Raw genomic sequence first — 26,297 nt, 5'->3', positions numbered from 1 at the left:
GATAAGCCATCTATGCCATATATTTTCAGACTTGCATACCTTTGTCGCGACTAGAAATATCTTCTTGCCATTTTCTTCCTAGAGAATCCCTACTCCTATTCCAAGATGGAAGTCAAAAGTCACCTACAGAATATTCCTTCCCCATTACTTTACTGGGTCAATATTGGGGGCAGAATTAATTATACTATGCGTACCTTAACTAACTAACTATATATATAAATTATATAATTATATAATCATTTATTGTATAATCATAGAATCTATAATTGTATAATCATTCAGATGTTGAATGGTATAAACCAAATCTTCATAAAATAAAGCAATAATCCAATACCATCTCCAATAATATTGTCAACATTTGGAGGATAAAGACTACAGTTTACTCCATTTGTGTGCATAGTACTTCCCATAGGGCAAGACATCACAAATACTTAAAAACAAAACAAAACTGCTGAATTAAATACAACTTGGGTCAATTGAGCTTTTCAAACTTCTGATTAATAAATTGCAATCATATCAATTTGTATCTGGATAATGCTTAACATTTTTAAAAACACTTCCACAGATTTAGAATGTCAGGGTTCTAGTCTTTGTTCTGATGTTATACAATTGAGCTGGAAAACCAAAAGCTATATTTCTCAGGCTCCCCACAGCTAGAATTCAACATGCGAACTAGATTGCACCAAGTAGACGCACTCGGGTAGCAGTGCGCAATGTGAGGTGATGGCTCCAAGTGGGGAGAGTGGGTCTTCTGGAAAGCATGAATATTCTAGAAATGCAGGCCCCCTCGGTAAGCTGATGGAATTTATAGCATCTATTCCCCGCTATCAGAGGCGCCGAGCAACAGCAGAATTACAGTATTGTTAGATACTTCCTTCAGCTGCTCTGTTTCCAGTTGGGTAACATTCGAGCTCAAGTCTTCAGCAAGAATTTCAGAACTACCTAATATCTTTCAGTAAATCCTTTCTGCTCCAACTTGCTATGTTAGACTTTTATTTTCTGCAAATAAGAATCTTGATAGATGATCTATGAAAAGAAACTTTTCTCTCTCAATTATTTGAATCAGGAGACATAGATACTCTTCCAGATGATGGCAGGTAAGCACTGTGGTTATACAGCCTCAGGAACTGGGGCGGCCATTAATGGATCATATTCAAGATGAGTTTTCAGGGGAAATTGTACAAGATAAAGAAAGGAACAAATTAACAGGGAAATGCAGACAGAGGCAAAAATATGAAACTGCCACAGCCTATGAGAAACAGAGAATAAAACATTTGCTTTACTTGCCTATTCTGGTTTCCGAAGAAAAAGTTTGAATTAGTTATTTATCTGTAGTTACTCATAAGATAATAATATAATATGTCCTGATGATACCCTTAACAATTAAATTCCATTTTCTCAAGCGAGCTTTAGTGGCCTAAGATCTTACAATCCAAAGAACCTGAACTAAACTATATGATCTATGATACCATCCTGACTCATTATTAATAACAGGAACTTGTATTTTCATAATAATATTTCTATACTTTATAATTTAACTCTAATATGCAAATTGTGAATATAAAGAACAATTTTACTTTCTCTGATAATGAGGAGAGAATCTCTTTCTCAGGGCTTATATGAATTTTAATTCCAACTGCATAGGAGAAATTCTCGAACCAGAGACATGTTTACTTTTTAAAAGTGTTGTATATTCTGCTTTTTAGCTCAAGGCAAATATGTAGGCCCATTAGGAAATATGAGGAAAAATATCTCACAAATGTTAAATGCTTCTGCTTGTTAAAAGAAAAAGTAGAAGCAGAAATAGAATTAGAAGCCAGGCATCAAGTATAATGATTAAGTAAATTGTGAAATACGTTCATAATAAGATATTGTATACAGCCATGAAAATGGATAAATTACCACTATATGCAATGGCATGGATGAATTTTGACAGCATAATGTTGACATTATAAATGCATAGAGTTTGACCATCTTTGCATAATGTTCAAAAATAGGCAAAATTAAACCACATTGTTTAGGGGAAACTTAGAGAAATGTCAAAGCTATGAAAAAGAAAGAAAATTATTCTCATAAATATTAGCATGCAAAAGTTACTTCTGGCAAGGAGGAAGGATAAATGGTCAAAAAAGAACCTTCTGGCTGCTGACAATTTTCTCTTTCTGTGTGGTCACTGGATACTACCATGGATGTCTGATTTAGAAATATTTGTCAGACTGTATATGTATACGTATATTTCCTACTATTGTCTGAATATGTTTTAAATGCTAATTAAAAGGGCTTAAAAAAACCCCTCAAAACTCCAAGGAATTGGAGTTCCTTGATTCCAAAGACATCTCAGAGATGTTAAAGCCTATAGTAAAGACTGTGAAAGTGAATTATTTCATCCAAATTTCAACTTCAGTGTTTTTTTCTAAATTTTATTTTTAAAAAATTTAAAATTTAAAAGATCTCCATCCTGAGGCGCAGATCTCAGTTTTCACTAGTCCCTGCCTTAGGGAGCATCCCCTCGGTCACGTGCTTTCTGTAACTCCTGTTACAATGTCTGGCTCTGCTTAGCTTTCTTTCCTACACAAAGGCTAAGTGTCCCCACAGCTTCTCCATCCTGCTTCACCCTGCCTGAGGCCAAGGCTGATTCCCTCAGCTGAGAGGCTGTGTTACAGGGTGGGGGATCAGAATTGGGCATCCCAAAATGTGCCTCTTTGGCTTGATTATTTTTAAGAACAAAAGATTCAGAAAGAAACTTTGACCTTCCCCGTGACTACCTAAAAGAATTTAAGATAGAAGGCCTGTGTTAGGAAGGAGCTAATACCAAAGATAACTGTATTGTAATATGAACTAGGTGTGGTAGACAGGGAGGAACCTAGCAAGGCCCATTTGATCAAAGTCCTCTCCATGTCCCATTGTCTCTGCAAGGCATGACAAACATTTGTTTATCAAACATTTCCTTTTCTATCTCCATGTGAATTGCCTTCATCCCCTTTGAACTCCCAAACCACTACCCCCAACATCCTCCTGTGTCTTTAGGAGAAGATGCTATTTAAGGTAGTGGCTTTGGCCATTTTGGCAAGCTACTCAGGTTTCCTGGGTTCCTCCCATGTATACATGTTATTAAATTTGTTTGATTTTCTCCTGTTATTCCATCTCATGTCAATTTAATTCTTAGACCAGCCAGAAGAGTCTGGAGAGTAGAGGAATATTCTCCCTCCCCTACATAAACAATAAAGAAAGGACTTCTGTGACATTCCTCCTTTAGCTCCACTCATCCCTACCCCAAGCTCTCTGGGAGCTGAGCTGGGACTCTACTGTGATGTTACTCTCTGTGATGTTACATAGGACCACACCTATGACTCTGAGAACTGAAAACTGCAGTTTAGAGACATATGACATATAGTCCTTCCAAAATTCAGAAGAGGTGCATGCCAACTTTTGGCATCATCTCTCTGTAGTACAAAAATCACTATGTCTCGCAACACTTTATTCAAAATATGTGATGAAGCTTTGAAGTAATTTCCCTGTTTCACTGGAAATTACCTCTCTCCTCTCTCATTCTCTTTTCCTCCATCTCTCATTCTGTCCCAATCTTTTAATTGTTCTTGTTGTTTTCTTATGTTTCAAAGGCCAGAAAAAGTGAAAATATCTTTATGGCAACAGCTTTAACTGGAAGTCTAACTAAAGCCCTGACATAGGGTCATCCTTCTTCTTTCATTCATGATGAAACAGAAGCTTAAAATCTGAGAGGATTAACATCACAGCCAACATATGGGAGAATTAGAGTTCAAAATTCAGGTCTGTCTCCATAGCCTGTGATTTTTACTACTATAGAGTATGATCGCCAGAGACTGAATTAGTACATTAGACCTCAAGGATCTACACTCACCTTCATTGGCATTATTGGCACATAAAAAGCTTCTTCAGTCACTGCTACATCTCCAGTGCACACATTGGTAAGGCTTAGTTGGTGTATGTAAAGAAGGAATATAGCACTTGAAGCCATGTGAAAAAAGCAGTGTTTAAACTACCAAGTAAACTCAAAAGAAGAGACTGTGTCCATGCCACTTGTGCTGTATAAGTAAATATTTTGGTTAGTTAGGAATCTGGGGGTCATCCTGGTCTCCACTCCTTTGTTCCTCCTCCACAGCCAATCTATCAAATCATGTCCATTCAGCTGGCTAATAGCTTTCCTAACCTGTCCAATTCTCTCCATCACCATGCACGCCCCTCTAAGCCAGGTGACACCAATTCCTGTCACTGCCTCTAGGACCTCCTTTTGTTTTTCTTTTGTGTTCCCTATGAACCCACTCTCCACATTGTAGCCAGATAGATCTTCCTAAAACATGGAAATCTCATGCCCCTCCCCTATTTAACACCTGTGAATAGATGCCCAATTGCCCAAGTGGAATAGCTCAAATGTACCTATGGCTTGTAAGACTCTTCATCACCTGGCCATGATTTCATGCTTCCACTTCCTTGTGTTTCTACCCCACTACTTCTGCCCTTTCACGCTCCCAGAGCTGCTGTCTGGCATTTCAGTTTTGGAAGTCTGCCATGCACAGTCTGGGCTCAGGACCTTGACAACGTGCTGTTTCTCTGACATGAACAGTGCATGTCCTCTCTCAGTGGCCTAATGCTCAGTAATACAATGGCTCATGTAATTATGCCTCTGCCAGGGCCTTGTTTATTACCCATCTTATGCCCTTTGCTACCAACAGACCTGGAAAGAACAGGGATTCAGTGAATGTCTGAGTTAAAACAGGAAATATTTTGTATACTTTTAAAAAATATGATTTTAGGGGGCAAGTCCAGTGGCGTAGTGGTTAAGTTCATGTACTCTGCATTGGCGACCTGGGGTTCACCAGTTCTGATCCTGTGCATGGACCTACACAGCGCTCATCAAGCCATACTGTGATGGCATCCCACATAGAAGAAGTAAAATGACTTACAACTAGGATATGCAACTACGTACTGGGGCTTTGGAGAGAAAAAAGAGGAAGATTGGCAACAGATGTTAGCTCAGGGCCAAACTTCTTCACCAAAAAAGCATACCCTTAAAAAATATGGATATGATTTTCACCTATCCCTCAGGTCAGTAAGGGAAAAAAGTGGCTTCATAATACAGGTAATAATTCGTTTTAAAATGTTACTGTACACTTACATTTTTATATTTGAAAATAATAAAAATTATTAATCTTTACTCTGAATGTTTCTGTGTTCAAAGAAGCTCCAGATCTCTTATTTAAACACTGCCAGTGTCAATCATTCTGCAAAGTATGAGCTGAAGATGAAAAAATTCTATAAAAATGAAAATGGTAACTCAGTTTTACAAACAGCGCTTTAGAGCGAAAGCATTCATCCTTGCTGACTGAAAAAAAAGTCAAGGAAAGAAGGTTTTATGACTTTCTATTTTTAGAAAACCACAAAATGTATGATAAACATGTAGAGGTATGGTGCATTTGCAAAAAGAAGAAGATTTGAAATAGTAGTAATAGGGCTGGCCCTGTGGCCAAGGGTAAGTTCACACGCTCCGCTTCAGCAGCCCAGGGTTTCACCGGTTCCGATCCTGGGAGCTGACATGGCACCACTTGTCAGGCCATGCTGAGGCGGTGTCCCACATAGCATAACCAGAAGGACCTACAACTAGAATATGCAACTATGTACTGGGGGCTTTGGGGAGAAGAAGAGGAAGAAGAAGAAAAGAAGAAGATTGGCAACAGATGTTAGCTCAGTTGCCAATCTTTACAAAAAAATAGTAGTAATAAAGAGAATAACTAGGACTCCTTTACCTTCCTATAATTATGGCAAATGAATAACTAGCTATTTACTTTGTTAGTAGAACAAAATGCACTTAACCTAATGATCTCTCCTCTTCACTGTAGTCCAGATGGGAAAATTCCTTTATTTATAATTAGCACTAGCTTGCAAGTCCTTCTGTTAATAGAAGCCATGTATTAGTCATCATTGAGCTCTTCACAGAGCTCAGGAAACTGCATTGCTCACTCTCACAGTCAGGAGCATCAACACTACAGGGGCCAGTCACTCACCCCAGAATTCTGCAGTCATCTTTGCATTTCCTCACGCTGAGGTCTTATCAGTCACTGAGTTCTGTTGCTCCTGCCTCTAATGCTTCTTGATTCTTGGCACTTCGCTGCATCTCCACTGGTACAATCGTCTTGAGCCTGGGCATCTGCAGTGGCCTCTGAATGGTTCTTCATCTGCTCTTAACATCCCCTTGTCTATAATCTTCAGGGAAAAGGTAGTATGATTTTGGAGACACAAATATTACCTACTTGGCTCTTTTTCTCCAGTCTCAGATGTGTTGATTTTCTTTGATACTCCATGAAGTACACCATAATTTGGAGCTTTGACTGACATAAGCTGAATGTTCAATTATCCCCAGATTCACATTTACTATAACTATGACATAGAGTTTATGCTATCCAGACTTTTATTAAATAATGGTTGGAAATAGTTATATTTGACCTATCCAAAACATTAGATTGTAGATCATTTATCATTCACAGATAACTGATGTTGCATAGATAACGTGACACAGGTTAATCAGTGGTAAAAGTATCATAATTAATGTTTGAGGAACATATCGAGTGGTTATACAATAGTCATGATGCATAGTCTGGCATTTAATTCTTAGCCTAATTGCAGATCTTTTTCAGTAAATGTGATTTGTTGCAGGATCTTATTCTTCACTAACTTAATTAAATAGAAAGATAGGACATGTGTGCAACTACTTGAGCTAATCTCTCTTCTTCGTGGTCATTGCTCCACTGATTTAGAGGTTTGTTTCTCTATAACAGATTAGCCTTATCTCCTGGTCCCTAGCATTTTTCTTGCTCATTCTAGTATCAATCGCATTTCAATAGCCGTGAAAAGACTTTCTTCCCATCAGGACCTCCAAATATTTATTAGGCTCCAAATGCAGTCTTGCCCATGAAGTACCTAAGGTCTTTTATTTCAATGTCTTTTACTATTTTTCTTGGTAGAGTAATTGATTAACACAATGTATTGCCCCAAATGTCTTATTTTACAAATAATCATCTAGTACCTCATAAGAGTTGGAGCCTCTTCCATCTCCCAGTTAGTTCCCTGGCCATGAACGCTTGCTCATGAGTTTTGGGAGATATTCTTTGTAAGTATTAATTCTAATGTGTCTTTACTTTTTCTATTTGAATATTATTAGAATTTTAAGAGACAAGATGGATTATTAAGAGTGTGAATTTTGGAGCCAGGATGCCTATATCCAAATCCTCACTCTGCAATTTTTCAGTTATTGTGAGACTTGAACAAGCCACTTAACCCCTCTATGACTCAATTTTCTCATCTGTAAAAAAAGGTAGATGGTAAGCAGCACCTAACTCACAGATTGTTGATTATTAAGTGTGTGAATGTAGGGATGTGTTTAGAAGAGTGCTTGGCATATATGAAATACTCCGTATGTGTTAACTATTGTTATTGTTATTGATTATACATGCAAGTAGGCAGTCAAACTCATAAGAAACCAACAGTTTTTAATGTAATAGCTATTTATTTTGTTTATCTAATTTTATAGAAGAATGCAAGGTAGGAAATAAGGCAAATACATCATCATTTCATTGAGAGTCCAAGCAGCTACCCAAGTACATAATTTCTCTTCCCGTGATGCATATGATGTATGTATAGCTGTCATGGACAAGAGCCATATGGTACAAATTGTATCCTCCACTTCCCACCAATCCTTAATACTGTTCTAGTCATGCAGGCCTGAGGCTCAGATCCAAACTCATACTTTCCTCAATGCAGGTGCTGTTTCATTTGACAAACGAGACCAACACAACATCCACATTTATTTTAGCTCTATTGTTTCCAAGGAAACAGTGGTATGGGAGTCTGAAATCATTCTAGAAAAGCCTTCATCAGCCCCAACCAGCCCAGGAATTAATCATTTATTCAAAATGTGTTATTTTATTTTGGAAAGAAATTCTGGTTAATATAGAAAATACGTTCTTGCAGAAAGTGGAGTAAATGTTTTTAAATTTTAGTTAAAAACTGAATCTTAGATGTAGAAAAATTGAGACAAATTCATATATTGGCCTTCTTAAGGACTCACTAGAAAGAATGTTCTAGCCCAGACCTTTCTCTGTTTCTCAAATTCTGATGGCTATAATATGTTCATTAGAAGTACATAATTAGGCTATAGGTATTGACCTATGTTAATATATGGATTATCTTGGAAGAAAGAAAACATTAAAATTCCTTCACCATTCATTAATATCTGATTATATGTTTTATGATATGGATATACAAATAGCACTCTTCTAACTAAAGACCTGAAAGCTAACTAAATGGATCATAAGTCAAGGAAGGTTTGATGAAAGAGGTTCCGATTATCTATTGCTGTATAACAAACTACCCTAAAACTTACTGTTTTAAAACAACAATGGTCTTATTACATCACATGGTTTTGTACATCAGGAATTCACAAAAGGCTGGGATGGATAATTCATCTGATCCATGTGGCATTGATGGACATCAGTGGTGTTATTCAATTGGCAGAGTGTCTGAGGCCACTTCACTAACAAGTCTGGTGTCTTGACAAGGATGGCTGGGAGGCTGTTTTTATTAAGGTATCATTAGAATCTTATGAAATAAAAAGTAAGCAAATTGTATTTTTATTAATTTTTAGTCAGACTTCTTACATGAAAGCTCAGAACTCCAACAGCAAGTGTTCCTGCAAACAATGTTGGAAACTACTTGGTTTTATAACCTGACCTGAGAAGACACATAGAATCTCTTCTGCCACACTCCATTGCTGAAGTATTCACAAGCCTGCCCAAACTTCAGGGGAGAGTATAAGGAGATCCTCTCTATGAGAAAAATGTGAAAGAGGTTTTGGCTGTGATTTAAAATAATAACAAGGGAATTATAAGAGATGTCTCACATATGTAGGACAATTTGGGGCAATATATTTGAGTGGAGTGTCCCTTGCCAGGAGAGAGGGAACACAGAGTACATTTTTTTTTGGTACACAGACCTGCATTCTAGGAAGTAGAAGTGTATGATTGACAAATTGCCCTTTCCAACTTCAGCTAGAGGTAAAACATACAGCCAACAGAAATGCCTCTGACTATTAACAAAACCAAAGCCAAATTCCAGAATTGGATAAATTGATATGGAAGTTTAAAAAGTGGAAAGCAAATGATTCAAATAATTAAATATTTTATTAACTCATTCATCTAAAGGACAGAATAAAATGTGTTAAGCTGATTGCATTGAGATTTTTATATTTTCCCCTCCTCAAATTTATGTGCTTTACCAAACGTAACAAATTCAACCCTCAAAGGTACCACAATGAATCTAATGTTTGCAGATTAATGCACAAAGGCTTTTGTAATCATTTGCTATTTCTCTGCAACAAACACGTTTTTATTTATGATAATGACATTTCTTTTTTTTTTTTTTTTTGAGGAAGGTTGGCCCTGAGCTAAAATCTGCTGCCAATCATCCTCTTTTTCTGTTGAGGAAGATTGGCCCTGAGCTAATATCTGTGCCTATCTTCCTCTATTTTATATGTGGGATGCCTGCCACAGCGTGGCTTGATAAGCAGTACTAGGTCCACACCCAGGGTCTGAACCGGTGAACCCCAGGCCACCAAAGCAGAGCATGTGAACTTAACTGCTGTTCCACCAGATCAGCCGATAATGACAATTCTTTAGTAAGCTATACTGTAAAGTATGGTTTTATAAAGAGACAAAGACTATATTTTAAACATTGAGAGTGCGTTTCAAGAACAATGAAGGACAAGGACAGATCCCAAAATAGTTAGGGGGGATAATACTCAGTGGACCTATCAATTTATCCACAAGTTAATTAAATAGTTTCCTTTCAGTGATACCCACAGCTAATAATATCCACAGCAGTAATATAATTTGCAAACTCTCAACATTTTTGAAGTCTTTAAAGTGAAGAACTAATAACAGTGTAAAATGATTAGGAAAAAAAATCACACTGGAATTTTGAAGACCCAGGTAGTCCAAGTTAATATATGTTATGAAAATTAATATAGATGTACACAAACAGGTATTTATATACATATATTACGGAATATTTATAATAGAATTTAATTTTAATCAATTTGTAATTATACATTTGTATAATTATATATTTAATCTTATTAAAATATAGGGTTCATAAAAACTGGGATTTTTTTCTGTCTGGTTCCCTGTTTCCTAGTGACTAAAACAGTGGCTAGTAGATACTAGGGCTCGGAAGGCATTTATTGAATTAAGTCTGATTTCCCCACCGTATCAACCTCAGGTCCTGAACACTGTCTGGTTTGCTTGCCCTGTAGGAAACTCAACATTTTAATCAATGAGCATGTGTGTATCCACAAAAATATAGCTCTTCTTTGTCGTAATCACTTACCTCCTTTTCATGTGTTGTCTTTACTTCTTTTGTTAATAGCTAGCAATGCTAAATGAGAATTAACTTTCCTTATGCTATTTTTATTGCAGCTGAACTGGAAGCTATTTATGAAACTTGGTTTTCAAATATTTTAGGAATTGACCAAACCAATTAAAATTTACCAGTTTAGGGGCTGGCCCGGTGGCACAGTGGTGAATTTCTTGCGGTCTGCTTCAGCAGCCAGGAGTTCACAGGTTTGGATCCTGGGACTTCACACCATTTATCAAGCCATGCTGTGACAGCATCCCACATAAAACAGAGGAAGATTGGCACTGATGTTAGCTCAGCAACAATCTTCCTCACATGAAAGAAAAAATTTACCAGTTTATTCCATTGTGTAAATATGGAACATATGCTATTTTCTGGATCAATAAAGAAGAATCAGTTGAACTTTGCCAGACATTTTTGAGATGAGGATAGATGTCCTGCAATGAAGAAGAAGGTTAAAAGGCCCTTAAATAACATACAACCTCTCAGTTGTGAGCTTGATATTCCAAGGCCATCTAAACATTTGCTGAGGCAAGTCTTTCCTGAATAGCCATGATGTATTCAACACTGCTGTAATCATTATGGCAGATGAAAACATACATTACAACTCTGAAGAGGACATTCCAGACACATAACTAGTAGAGAATGGTGTAAGACAGTATGCACAGATCAGGCGAAGAGTTCTGAGAATGGGGAGAATATGCAGGCTAGGAGGACTCAGGAAAGATTGCGAGAAGAAAAATACAGGACCTCACTGGGTAGAAGAGGCAGAGAGGATAATAAACTGATGCTTTAGTTTAAAATCTTATTACAATTACCATTCTCTTTGGGGGTTCAGGATTTTATACTTTCTATAAACATGAAAGCAACTATATTTAAAAAGTTTTGTTTCAAAACATGAAGTCAGGAAAATCCAGTTATGGCCTTATGGTCACCTTGCTCTGTCAACAAGCAAATTTCAAGCCTCTGTAGTTGCCTGTCGTTAGTCATATTCTAATTGTCCTCCAGAGGCCTCTTATGCTTCACTCTGCTGCTCCTGGTTTATCGTGAACGCATTCCACTGGGCCAGCTGTTGCCCATATTCTCGCGAAAGACTCCCTCGGTCCCTTTGCAGAATCTCTATTTACTTCCCATGTGATCTTTGCACAGAGGATTTCTAAGTGCCAGGAGGTAAGAGAAGATAGAGCAGAATTTTCACTCCTACCGCCATTTACGGACCATGGACATTTTGAGAAACTACTACTGATTTTGCTGATATCATCTGGCTACTTCTCATGCCGCCTTCCTTCACAATGTCAGACATTCCATGAGAACATTGACACTGACTTGCAGTCTTTTTCTTCCTCTGAATTCCCAACAGCCCATCATCCTTCATGCTGTGAAGATAAAAGAGAAGCATACCGGCCCCCTTGTTGTTTGCCTTCCATTCCTAGTTGGCCATTGTTTATATAACCCCACAACCACTTTCTACTGTTTTAAATTCTGTATTCTATTTTCTCACCACAATTACATTCTCTTTCTACTTCTTTACTCCTTCATACCTAAACTTAAGATAAACATCAAATTCTAAATGCTTGAAATGTTTCCCCTCCTACCTAACTTTGAATCAGACTCCCATTTGAGCATTAAAATACCACGGAAGTCCACATCTCTGTAAATTCTTTGACACTATTGACCTGTGTAGAATTAATGACGCCCTTCTGTGTAATCATATAGAATTTGGTTCAATTTAAAATGTATGTGTTTGTGCCATTACTCAGTTGGCAGGTGAACTTGACCTGCCACTTGGGCCTTATACATCTTTCAACACCACTAATCAATAGTAGTAACTCAAAATGTTTTATGAAAGCTTGATTATAGACTCAATATACTGAATTGTTTTGTTTCTATTATAATTTTGACATTGTTAGTGGTGAAAACAAGTAATTACATCAGTTGATATTATTATCGAGATATTGAGTTGATATGGCCTGATAATAATTTTACACGTTTTGTAATATTTATATTCCTACTAATTATTAGTGTAGGTTTCCTTCAAAAATAAAAAATAATAGGAATAAAATTCTATGTTCCCTTGTTTGTTAACACTCTTATTAGGGAATGTTAAAATCATCTCCTTTACTTAACATCTCCCCCACCAGCTGTCAGAGGAATAGAGAACAAAAATTGCATCAATTTTATAATTAATGCATTTTAGTCTTTCTTTACTTTTCCATTTCCGTGGAGGGGAATCGGCCTCCATATCCCAAACAGATGTTCCTCACCGGCTTGTGAGACTGCATTCCCATAACATGCCTTCTCGGTCTTATTCCCTAATGTCTGAGGCAACATAATTTTCCAGATTGCTAAGCAAGAATACCAAAAAAGCTGAAGATTAATAATTTTCGTAATTTTGATTTTGTCTACATTTCCTCTCCCATCACTTTTCTTTATTTTCTATTTCTAAAGTTTCAAATTTCTCGTGAATGATTGTATATATATATATATATATATATAACATATCTATCTCTCTCACAAATAAAGGAACACCATAGTTTTTAAACATAATATGCTAAACATTTCCAATTTCTTAGTACCAGGATTTAACACAGTACAGGAAATGGGTATACTAAAGGGTGCACTAAGGGGCTAAGGCATATTAATGCATTTTCTATCTAAGTTATTATGCAAAGATTGCCTAATAATGGGATTCAAACACAGAATCAGTGTGTCACATGAAATTTATGACTATGTATAAGCCACACAATTTCTCCTTCTTACTTCTGGTTTCTATAATACAAAATATCGCTCTATGCATGAGACATGTAATCTTCTTTCTAAACAAACACTGAATATTTTATATTTCTTAATTTATGTGACAAGAAGAAACTAGTGCCCAGCCTACCTAGTAAAATCCTGTTGTCTCGTCCCTTCTGAAGCATTGGCAACTCAAGGAAATTAAATTGCCAAATTTTGTTTTTATTTCTGTTCGGTGACATTTAAACTTCCTCCCGTGATACGCTATACAGGTTTTCTACTCAGGTAGGAGTCAAGGCCTCTGTAATCAGTATTCTGTTTTATTTTTGCAAAGATCATCTACTTATGGACACTCATTAAAGCATGATGAGTCAGATATGTTCTCAAGGTATATTTTAAGTTAATTATGTTCTGAACTCTTACCTTTACTGCTTGTGGCATAAATTAAAAGAATCTGAAATAGATTCTTTTGTATGCTCCGAAAAACTCTTTTTGAATTCACTTTAAAAGATATTTCCAGAGAAAAATGCATCTGATTTGAGATCTGAATATAAAGGAGAAATGCGATATCTTGCAAACACTTTACCACAGAAAAAATAACAACGATTTTATTATGGCAGAGGGTACATTTCAAGGTCGCTGCCTTGCTTTACTTCTGAAGTTTTTTTGGCAGTTGGGAGAATATACAAAGACTCAAATGCTGGCTTCTTTTAAATGACATTCAGGATAAAGTATTTGATCAGAGGAAGAAGTGCAAACTCTATAAGGAAGGCACATAATCTGAATTTGTAATGCTTAACAACCAAACATTTTACTGTAGTGTAAATAATATTATGTGTGCAGACTTTTCCTTTTAATGTCTGAGACCATGTTTTCTATTTAAGAAAGAATAACCAGTTAAATGCCAAGCCTACATTGAAATTCAAACTTCTTTCTTTATTAAGGAAACTCGAAGATTTGTTTTCCTATAGTGTATTGAGTTCCTAACCAGAGATAGTGAGGTTCAAGAAATTCAATGGTTTAATCTTTAGTCAGATAGTTAGAGAGTCTTTTATCTCAAGCCTACTTTTAATTTAGTTGCATTGAGATATCATATCAAATTAAATAAATTCATTAACACTGAAATACAACATTTCAGCAATTCACTAACCCAAATGAGGACAGTGTTCTAAGCACACAGTAAAGTCTCTCAGAAGAGGAGAAACTCATTAAATTAACATTACACCCTTCTCCTAGAATTCAGAGGGAGCAGGGAAGGAAAAGCTTTCTTAGTGATGTGATTTTAAAGACTGTTTTAGTCGAAAATATCATCCTCTTCTCTAATACCCTCTCTAAGCAGTGATGATATCTAAAATCTCCATGGAAAAACTCTTTGGGTTCAGGAATTTAAAGACCTCTTATGAGCTGTATATTTAATTTAATTGAATGGCTGAAGAACTAGTCATTGAGATCCAGGTTCCTGTCTTGTCACCAAGTAATCTTAGCAAAGGCACTCAGAAACTCATTATCTCAATGTGTAGTATGTGGTTGTATTAGATGATATCCGAGAATGTGTTTAGCTGTTTAGGTTTAAAATCCTGTGAATCTATGATGAGCCTAGCAATATCTAGGACTATTAGTTAATACATCAAGACTGCTTCCGTCATGAGCCTCATGAATTAAGTTGTTGGATTAGATTAGCTGAAGTTAGTTGTCTGGTGATATAGTAGACAAAGCATTAGTGACAGATGACGTTGCAGGAAACTATTAGCATCACAAAAGAAAAACAAGTCTTTTAGTCTGGGTCACAAAATGGTTTGGAAAAGAAAAACATTCCTTTTAATCTGGGTCACAAAAGGGTTTGGAAGACAAGACAATAATCATTTTATTGAGTTCTATATTTTAAATCTCTCTCTCTCAATATATTTTGATGTGTTGATGAGAACTGTATTTATTCCTTTTTTCCCATAAGGCATAGCCTGGATCAAAGTAAGTGTCCTTTAAATTAATGTATAATGGGATCAATCAGTCAATTAATATGAAAGCTTAGATGCACAGACATGCCTGAGTGAGAAGCCTAACAGACAAAGTTGCTGGTCATTTAACTGCTAAGTCCTTGAAATAATTAGGCTTTCAAGCAAGGAGCTTGTAGAAATACAGCAAGATTTCAAAAGAGAGAAGTAGTTCAGAAAAACATCTCTAAAAGTAAGATTCTCTTAACTGTACAAATATATCGTAACTTTATAAAGATCTCAGATTAAGAAAAAAAAATTACGCCAACAGTGAATGATGTTGTTCTGTGAAGAGAATAGCTAGAGATGAGGTAAGATGGCAGCTAAACCAGCTGTAATTAAAAGTATGATAAACTGGGATCCTCCCCCATCCTTTCTATGCTCTGCCTCTTTCTCCTTTTTCCTGGAGTCCTCTATAATCTGACAAGTTTCCATCTCATGTTATATACACTAAAGTCCTATCCATCTATTAAAAAATTTGACAGTGTGTTTGTGAAAGATGACTTGAATGGAGCCACATTAAAATAGAGCCAGAGCGAGGCGGGCCAGCCCGGTGGCGCAGCGGTGAAGTGTGCACGTTCCTCTTCTCAGTGGCCCGGGGTTCGCTGGCCAGGATCCCGTGTGAGAACATGGCACCGCTTGGCACGCCATGCTGTGGTAGGCATCCTACATATAAAGTAGAGGAAGATGGGCACGGATGTTAGCTCAGGGCCAGGCTTCCTCAGCAAAAAGAGGAGGACTGGCAGTAATTAGCTCAGGGCTAATCTTCTTCTGAAAAAAAAAAAAAAATAGAACCAGAGCAGCCATTTCAGAGGAATTGCCTTGCACATCTTGTCTTCTTTGTCTTCCAAACCGGACCAAACCACTGACATTCCAAGAAGTCAAAAAGGAGAAGAATATCCTGTTTGTAAAGACCGATGGAACTGACTTTGCTGCTGATGGAATCACAACTATCAATGAAATACAAGTCTAGCCTTTTGCCTGATGACTGGATCTCGAGCCAATCCATAAAGTAGATCGAACCTAGCCTTGCCTCATGTAGCACCAATGAACACTTCATTAAAACAACTCACCTCGTCTTCTTCTCTTTTCCCCATAAAAACCCTGATCCCCTCTCCTGTAATCCATACACTATTTGGATTTATACCTCAAGCTGTGCTCCTGAATTGCAATTCTTTGATCCCAACTTTGTCTCTTAAGCTGGTTTTTATTTTTGTAAGTTGACGTGTTTTGTTTTGTTTTGTTTTGTTTTGCTCAGGAAGAGTCACCCTGAGCTAACATCTGTTGCCAATCTTCTTCTTTTTTTGCTTGAGGAAGATTCACCTTGAGCTAGCATCTGTGCCAGTCTTCCTCTATTTTATATGTAGGTCACCACCACAGCATGACTGATGAGTGGTGTCAGAATCTGAACCCACCAACCTGGGCCGCCAAAGCAGAGTGCGCTACACTTAACCACTATGCACCAGGGCTGGCCCCAAGTTGACACGTTCTTAATTCATCTAGGGACATAGGAACCTATTAAAGACTTAAAAAAAATCTTCAATCCTGGAAATAATGACTCTCTAATTTCAGGGCCTGCAGAGTACCATTGATGGAAATATTTGGTGCAGAGAATCTTTCAATGACCCGGAAGATCACTGTATACCATAACTTACACTCACCTGGGCTATTCTCCATTTGAGAAGTGGATGTGAATATTGGAGGTTCCCAATTGCAAGGCAGGCAATATCATATATTTCTTTGTTAACACCAACAGTACATATCACATAGTAGCAACTCAATTTTCTATTGATTCCTTTCAGGTTATCTCTAGTGCCCATGGAGCAGTGTGGCAGAGAGCTGAGAATTCTGAGCAACTAATGGGCTATGTTCTATCTCATGTTTAGTTACTAACTTTGAGGCCCTGGACTGTCACTTAATCTATTAATTTTCTTCACTGAAAGTTTATTTATCAGAGTATTTTAAGGAACAAATAAGAAAATTCATATCAAAATTCTTCCACAAATATAAAGATATTAGCATTAGAGCTAGCTTTAGTTAAAATATCCCTGAATGATAATTATACTTTAGAAATAAATTAAATTCTAGAGTGGTGTCATCAAAGCCTTTTCTGTAGTAATTCTGCATGTAGTTTAAACTGAAATAGAAACTCTATACTCACCAGAGGAGCTGGTAGATAATACCAGTAGAATGGAGAGGAGAAAAGACAAGGTATGAGATAACATTGAATAAGATGACAAGGAAAAAGAAAGAGAAGAAACAGAGGGAGCAGAAAAAGAAGGGAATCCATATGGAAAATGTAAGAATATCTATTATAATAGACCTATGCCTCTAGTGATTTTGAAACTTCCCTTGCACAGCAGAGGCCAGGACCACGGAAGATTCATAAAGCAGAGCATTGCACAGAGGTCTCCAGCGCCTAAGTATACTGCTTAAAAGAGAAAGACTTTTTCTCTCTCCTTTCAAAAAGGGTACCGAAATACAGAAAATCACTTATTTTATTTGAGTCCACAGCAGCATAATATGGAAAAATGCCTTAACAATATATTAAAACAATCCAGTCAATGATTTTTTACATATATCTGATTCTACTGGGAAATAAAGAAATATGAATTTCAGGAGTTTCAGCAGTTTGCCTTGTGGTGCTATGCAGTGTTTAATATTTGATTAAAATGAAAATAGGAAATCCATATCAAAGGTGTTTTCATCATTATTTGTTTGTGTGCAAAAAATATCACTGTTGTAATGTGTCGAGAAGTAATACCGTATAGTGGTTACAACAGAATAGTATGGTGACTAGGACACAATTCCTGAGGCCAGGTTATGTAGGTTTTTTGATGGAGGCATGTGCTCACTGTATAACCTTGGGCAAAAATACTTCACCTCTTTTTTCCTTAAATTCTTCATTTTTAACATGAAGATTATAATAGCGGTGTTGTGAAATTTATCATATGAGGCAGTTTGTACAAAATATTTAGAAGATGTAAAGCTTAATAAGTGTTAGTTTTTAAATTTATTTTTAAGTGACAATATATGAGTAAGTTAGCATGGATTTTTATGGATTTTTATTATGTTTTGATACTTCAAGTGTGTTTTTAAACATTTCTCCCTCAAATAAATTTCAAAGTCTAGAATATAAAAAAACTAATTACCTAGGGTAGAAAGCACTCCTGGAAAACAAAAAGAAAAAGACTAATTAGTTTTCAGGTATGTCATAGTTTCAGTAAAGAAAGGTGTTAAGAGAAACGATGATATTCTTCTTCGTTTCTTTATTAATATTTTTATTCATGTACATTTAAAGATTAAGCATAGTTTTTAAGCTAAGAATCTTCATCAGCTACATGTCTGCAGCTTCTTCCCCATCTAGTAACTTGAATTAGTACATAGAATTATCAAACTCCCTCACTTCTTTAACTAATTCACTTCTCATTTTGTGTTGCATTGTAATTGCTAGATTTTCTTTTAAAAATTTCAGTTCTGATTAGTATTGCAAAGTCTTTGTCGTCTCATCAGATTTCATTTCGTACAGAATTTTAATACATAAATAGCATAATTTTATAAAAAGATATCCTTAAAGAGTATCTTTCAATACTGATTCTTTCTGTATACTAATGGCTAGAGTAATGAGAAAAATAAAAGATTAAGTGCCTCAGGATAAATCCTTTCATAGACTATTGAAATATAATCCGCAATACCAAAATTCAAAAGCTGGAAAAATAAATATAAAACAAATGCAAAATATGAAAGTTTCTCTTAATAAGCTATCAAAGACAGAGGCAAACAAGCAAAGGCAGCTTGTTTACCATATATGTCTTCTCATTGACTAAATCACGAGGTAGCAATATTCTTATAGGCTCATTAAGGATTACAATTTAAAGAAACACTGATTACAGATATATATGCAAAACATAATTGATTTCTGAAATGATATCTCTTTACTGATAAAACAAAAGCTGCTGATTTCCTTCTCTTTTTAACCATTCTTTTGATCTTGTGCTGTGTAAAGGAGGAAAAATGGTTTTACCTCTACCCTTCTAGATTTGTGGCAGGTACCCCCAAATAATAAAAGACAGATTAAAAGGAGGAAAGCAAATGGTTTAATAACATGTATACCTCCTGTATAAGTGGGAGATACCCAGAAAAACTGAATAACTCCCCAAAATGGCCTAAGCCATCACCTTAAATACCATCACCAACTAAAGACAAAAGAAGATATTGAGGGTGGGGAATCAATTATGGGAGATTACCAGGAAAAGCACGGTAAAGGAGGATAAGGTTGTTAGGCAGATTTAAGTTGTTGCTTTCTCCATTGATGAGTTTCTAGAGTTTTAGAATTGTTCTCCTCTTCCTAGTACACAGAGAGATACACCCTTAGAAATGGAGATTTCTCTTATAAATGTAGATGTCTCTTCCAAAAGGCTAATGTAGAGGAGGAAGAAATATTCATCCACCCTCTGGGTTCTTCTGGCTGGTTTAAGAATTGAATTGATGTAAGAAAGAATAACAGGAGAAAATCAAACAAATTTAGTAACGTATACATGGGAGAAACCCAGGAAAATTCAGTAACTTGCTAAAATGGCTGAAGCCACCACCTTAAACACTATCTTCTGCTAAAGACAGAGGAGGAGGTAGGGGGTAGTGGTTTGGGAGTTCAAAGAGGAGGAAGGCAGTTCACAGGGAGATGGAAAAGCAAATGTTTAGTAAACAAATGTTTGCCGTATCTGCAAAGACAATGGGACAAGGAGGGAACTTTGATCAAATGGGCCTTGTGAGGCTCCTCCCTGTCTACCACACCTAGTTCACATTACACTATAGTTATCTATGGTATGAGATCCCTCCCAGAACAGGGCTTCTATCTGGAATTCTTTTGGGCAGTTGGGGGGGGGTGAGGTCAAAGTTTCTTTCTGAGTCTTCTCTTCTTAAAAACAATCAAGCCAAAGAGGCAGATTTTTGGATTGCAAATACTGAACCCCAAGGTAACTTCTGCAACACATTTTCAGAGCTTTTCCTATATCTGCTGTTTCTTAAAAAACAATCAGCTCAAAATAATCCTTATGCCAAAGAATCATATTCTGGGGTGACATATTCTGCTCCCTTTCAGCTATTACTGACTTTTCAATTATTCTAAGTATATTAACCTTTACTCAAAATAAAGTGAAATAAAAGTACTTTTCAAATAAAGCCTATCAGAAAACATGTCTGAAGAATGAGGACGAGAAGTGAGAAAAACCAAACATTACCTAAAGAATGTGATTTTCTTCCTCAGCCCTTCTTACTCCCTCAATACGCAAATAAATTTGCCCAAATATCAAATTCAGTCCCACAGAATACAGCAGTATCAGGAAGAAAATAGGGTCTAGAGTCAGTTTTGCCAAAATATGCTTCCCCAGTAACTGGTGTTAAAAGCTTCAAAAGGACCTTGGCAATTCTCTTATCTGATTCTGGCCATTATTACAACTATCCCACAAACAAGAATACATATTCTACTGCCCTCACTCTGTTCTTTAGCTCCAAATGGACTACCCACAAGCATACTTTACTCTACTATGGTCGCAGTCTAGAACAAAGGTATTTCTTACCTGTTGTTAAACATCAGAAAGTTACCTGCTTGAGCAATGGTGAGATCCTTTCTAACAAGAACCCACCTACAAAAGGAAGTGAAAAGATTTTAAGACTCTAAATTATCCAGAAGATTTTATGAGTTCCCAATTGTCATAGTGTCATCACCAATAATGAGTCTACAGATAAGAAAGATAAGGTGAATTTTACTTGAACCAGGCTGAGGACTGTAATCCGGGAAGGACGTCTCCACAAAGGAAGAAAGCTTTTCAGAGAAGTATGCTGTTCAGTACAGTTTTATACCTTTGTAGAACAAAGAACTTGCACCAAATACACCCAGGACATGCGTTCATCAAACTTTCAAACAGATATTCAGTTGCAGATTAGCAGGTCAACATGGCCCTGATGTCCAGAAAGGAAACTTATCTTTAGGTGTACTGACACTGGTCTCCTAGGAAAGGAAGTATGCATCCTTATAATCAAAGAGTGCCTTCTTTTACATTAAGATAATGTTTAATGCATTCTTTACTTTAATGATTAAAGCAGATGTACCATGTATGTTTGATATGCCATAAGTCAGCTTTTCTAGTTCAACTTGAATCAGATTGAAACCAGAATAGCTAGAATAGCTACCCAATATACCTCAATATGTGAAAATTTCTTGTCAATACTAACACATTTGTTCATTTCAACATATAGAAATAAGGTTATAGAGAAAATAGAAAAGTAAATTGATTTGATCACATGTTTATATTTTCTGCCGTGTATTTTCCAACTTCTAATGTCTCTGAGTAAGGTTGCCAGGATATACTCCACATAATGGAATCTGGCCAAGTGGCTGGGGGTGAGAACCAAAAGATAGCTTTTGGTTTCCTTGTCAAACATGTCCTGTGTGATGTGGCTACATCTGCCCAGAAGAAAAGGCACATTTTTTTGCTCCCTTGATATACCCAAAAAGGGTGTCTTTTTGCAATACTTCAAGAGAAGGCTATTTTTTGTTCTTTGTTTTGCATATCAGTACCAATTGCACTAGCTGAGGCTCTACAAAAAAGAGCAGTTAAAGTAGATCAAAAAATGAATTTCTTTTTTATGAGGAGTATCTAGCTTAGTGTCTGAAATACTAAAGGGGAGCAGAAATTGCTACCCCAAAATATATCTCTTTGGCATAATAATTATTTTAGACTGATTATTTTTAAGAAATAGCAGACATAGTTAAAGCTATAAAAACTGAGTGGAAGTTACATTTTTGTAAGATATATTCATATCTATTAGGGAAATCTCCATTTGTAAGGGTGTCTCCCACTCTCTCCCAGGAAGAGAAGGATGACTGGAACTCTAGAAACTCCTATCAATGGAAAAGCAATGACCTAAATCTGCATAACAATCTTAAACTTGTTTACTGCGCTTTTCCTGGTAATCGCCCACAACGGACTCCCACTCCCAACCTCTTCTTTTGTCTTTAGCTGGGGAGGTTATTTAAGGTGATGACTTGGGCGGTTTGGGGAGTTACTCTGTTTTCCTGGGTCTCTCCCATGTATACAGGCAGTGTATGTGTTATCAAACCTTTGTTTGTTTTCCTCCTGTTAAACTGTCTTTTATTACATGGGAGTCTCTGCCAAGAACCTATAATAGCAGAGGGGAAATTGTTTTACCTCCCCTACAATACGTATCCATTAAAAGAGTAAATAGAAGATGATATTGAGACAGGAACCAGCCTAATGACACAGGGCCATATGTAAGCCCCTGGCCTAACAAGATAAGGCCCCTAACCAATCGTCAAACTAGGAGAATCAGATAGAGGCCACCGAGACCCACATTCTGCAGCTTCTGGACTTTCCTGGGCTTACGCATGCACCCTAGCATGCAGGAGTCCACTGAAGGTGACCCTAGCCCTATTAGCATAGAAAAAATCACACCCAGGGGTGGAAAGCTGGCATGCTAGTGATACATGCATTGCATGTACTGGCATGCTATGTGACAGTGTAGGTGCAAGCACAAGCCCCCTCCCACCACATGCCATGACAAGGACCTCTTCCTCAACCTTTGCCTAAGAAAAGCCCCACAATCCTGCTCCTTATGAGACAGTCACTTGCCCTTTCCTTTTTGCACAGACTCCCTTGTGCCACTCCTGTGCACAAGTTAATAAACTTTTACTTTTCTACTCCTGTTTGTTGTCTCTCTTTCTTTTTATCCTGAGGGACAATAAGAACCCAATGTTCTGGTAACAATATGAATGAATTAATAAATAAAATCTTAACCTTGTAAGAGTGAACAAGTGAAGAAATATTGAATAGATATATTACCCTCCTGTTGATGCAAATAATCTATAAACAATTTATAAATCAAAATTGGGGTGAGTTTATTATGAGCCAAATCTGAGGACCATACAGCCCGGGAGAGTCCTTCCGCAAAGGAATGGAGCACTCCAAAGAAGTAGGGGTGTACAGAGTGGTTATATACCATCGAGGAGCGTGTATCACATATGATTAGAAGATCCCTCTTCCAATAGTCAAGAGACTGCTTTGCTGGTACAGCAATTCAATGAACACAGTGGGTCACTAGTCTCAAGGTGCGTGGTCACAGGGCAAGAGCAGCAGGTTAGCAATCAGTGCTTAGTTTGGGGGGAGATGCTTATCCTTAAGGAAATCCCAATGTAGGGGAAGTTACATCCTTATCTTTAAGGGCATCGTTCTTGTCTTTGGGACGTAGTAAATACTTAAAGCATATATACAATGCATGCTCAATGGCTGAGTTCAGGCTGAATTAGTTTTACACCAAATGGCTTCCTCACATACTCCAACATCCTATTTCTTATCATTTGTTTATCATTCCAAACCTGGTTCCTTATCCTAGCTCTGAATATCTTTGGCAAAATGACTTCTAACAGGACATAATAATATATTCCTTATTTCACTGAAATATTTTGTCTTGTTTTTATAATTTCCTAACTAATTTTGCAATTGTTGCATAGAATATTCTTGTAGAATATTTTATAGAATAATTAGGTTGTTTAAAGTTTTTGGCTAATAACAACTTTGCTGAAATAAATATATCTTGTATATTTCTGTGATTATTATGAGTAGAGGACATTTGAGCTATGGAACTGATGGGTCAGGAAATATGTAAAATTTTTATTTTCACATATTTAATTATTCTGATAATTTTCTTTTATGAAGGTTGAACTAGAAATTATTAATGTTTTCAATGTTTGCTAAATTGTATAATGCTGTTTTGACTTGCATTTATTTAATTATGTATGAATTTATGCATCATTATGTTAATTTGCATGTAAACTTCTTAGTCATTTCTATTCTTATTAAATTATTCATATTTTTTCAAATATATTTATAAATGGCCCTTCCCCCAACCCTGGAAATGCTATAGGAAAAATGGGAAAGTTGTTAGCATCAAAGCTTTGTTTAACAACTAACAAAATTATGGTAACTCATGAAAGAAAGAAATAGGTGGGTCTTAGTGTTAAGGGTGGAGTCTCTGCTAACACTGTGATAGGAAATGAGAGGTTATTCATATTTAGCTCATTTTTAGCCTAGCTTATAAATATAGCAGGGCAAAAATAAATAAATAAAATTTAAAAAATGAAATGCAATGTAATAAATTACATTGGACTGCAACCCTTTCTGTCCTTAAGGGAGGAACAGAGTAAAGCCAGAATAAAAGAGAAATCCCTATGTTGTAAAAAACTTATTCCTTTGAGTATATACCAAACTTTCAGACAAAAGCAGATGAAAGACAGGAAAAACATTGTTTCAACCTTTGACACAAACATTTTTCAATGCCTCACTTTCATCGGACAATGTTAAAATACATAGCATGAAGGCACCCCATGCATCTGTTTTTGTAATTGGGTTGTTTTCTATTTGTTGTCTAGTACTTCCTGTTATATTCTTGATATCAATACTTTTTTTGTTATGTGCATTATAGGTATCTGTGTAGCTTGTCTTTTACAGAGACAGTTGCTGCTGTCAGCTCATGCCATTGTCGCCATCAAAAACCTGGCTGATGTCAGTGTCATATCCTCCAGGTATACTGGCCAGTGAGCTGTGCTGAAGTTTGCTGCCCCCACTGAAGCCACTCCTATTGCTGGTGGCTTCATTCCTGGAAAATTCATTAACCAGATCCAGGCAGCCTTCGTGGAGCTGAGACTTCCAATGATTACTGATCCCAGGGCTGACCACGAATCTCTCACAAAAGTGTCTTATGTTAACCTGCAAACCACTCGTCTGTGTAACACAGACTGTCCTCTGTATTCTGTGAACGTTGTCATCCCATGCATCAACAAGGGAGCTCACTCATTGGGGCTGGTGTGGGGGACGCTGGCCCAGGACATTCTGCACATGCATAGCACCATCTCCTGTAAACACCCGTGGCACGTCATGCCTGATCTCTACTTCTCCAGAGATGCTGAAGACATTAAAAAGGAAGAGCAGGCCACTATTGAAAAGGCTATGACCAAGGATGACTTTCAGGGTGAATGGACTGTGCCAGCTCCTGAATTGACTGCTACTCAACTCAAGGTACCCTCTCTGCCTATCCAGCAATTCCCTACTGAAGACTGAAGACTGGCCTGCAGCTCCCACTGCTCAGGCCACTGAACGGATAAGAACAACCACTGAGTGGTCTTAAGCCATTCTTCCATAGACTCTAACACAGAAATGGAAATAAGGGTAATGGAAAAGAAACAGTTTCTAAAAGGAAAGGAAAACAAACACACCACTCAGGTGATTCTCATAATGCATGCAGTGAATTCAACCACATTAGAAACCAGCTTCAGTCACCACGTGCCAGTGGGCTTCCACTTTTCATTTGCCTAGATTAGTGAGAAATTTTCTCAGATAATGAATAAAGTCACTAATGGTTATATCCACTTCATAGAAAATACTCAACATTTGTGTAAATAATTTAATTCTTATTATCTTAGCTACTTTTTATTTTGTTTTCTCCACATTTAAAGAAAGGGATCTATCTTACTATTAGTTCATGTATGATATCTCACAGTTATATACAAAAATGAATCTCTTTAAAAATATAAAGACCTAAGTAGCTGGAGGTATACCTCATATTAACATATAAATTGTAAAAGCTTTCTATTTTCTACATTCATTCCACAGTATTCCATATGGAAATAGTAGTGAAAGAAGTTCTTTTTCTTGTGACTTCGTTTTATCTGTGTAAAGGAAATGCTTTCTGAATTATTTGCTCCTTTTCCCTATTCACAGATTGACATGCCACATTTTGAAGCATGTCGTCAGGGCCATATTTATCCTTGGGTTTTACATACTGAGCATATATCTTCTGGTAAGTTGCACCTTTTGTTCTTTCTTTACGGCTTTTATGCATTGTTGTTGCATTAGTACAAGGCTAGCTATTGCTACCAATGCCCCACAGAGAGAATGTTTCAGTGACTTCCTTGACAATGCTGGAAAGTCTTTGTGTAGCATTCATTCTGCCTTCTAATTCTGTGCTGTTCGTGTCACCATGTTCCAGTTTAATTCAGGTTGGGTTATTCTTAGTCTCCCAGTCTCTAATCACTAGCTCTTCCACCTTTCA

At 36.8% G+C, this 26,297-nt stretch overlaps 1 pseudogene; it reads left to right on the top strand.

The window, feature by feature from the left end:
* Positions 1–723: 723 nt before the first annotated feature.
* LOC100630342 (small ribosomal subunit protein uS2-like) lies at positions 724–25,373 on the top strand (annotated as a pseudogene).
* Positions 25,374–26,297: the final 924 nt, after the last annotated feature.

The sequence above is a fragment of the Equus caballus genome, chromosome 30 (genome assembly GCF_041296265.1).
Source record: "Equus caballus isolate H_3958 breed thoroughbred chromosome 30, TB-T2T, whole genome shotgun sequence".
In the NCBI taxonomy this organism is placed as follows: Eukaryota; Metazoa; Chordata; class Mammalia; order Perissodactyla; family Equidae; genus Equus; species Equus caballus.
The sequence above is the reverse complement of the archived record's forward strand: the minus strand, read 5'-3'. Positions and strand labels throughout refer to the sequence as shown.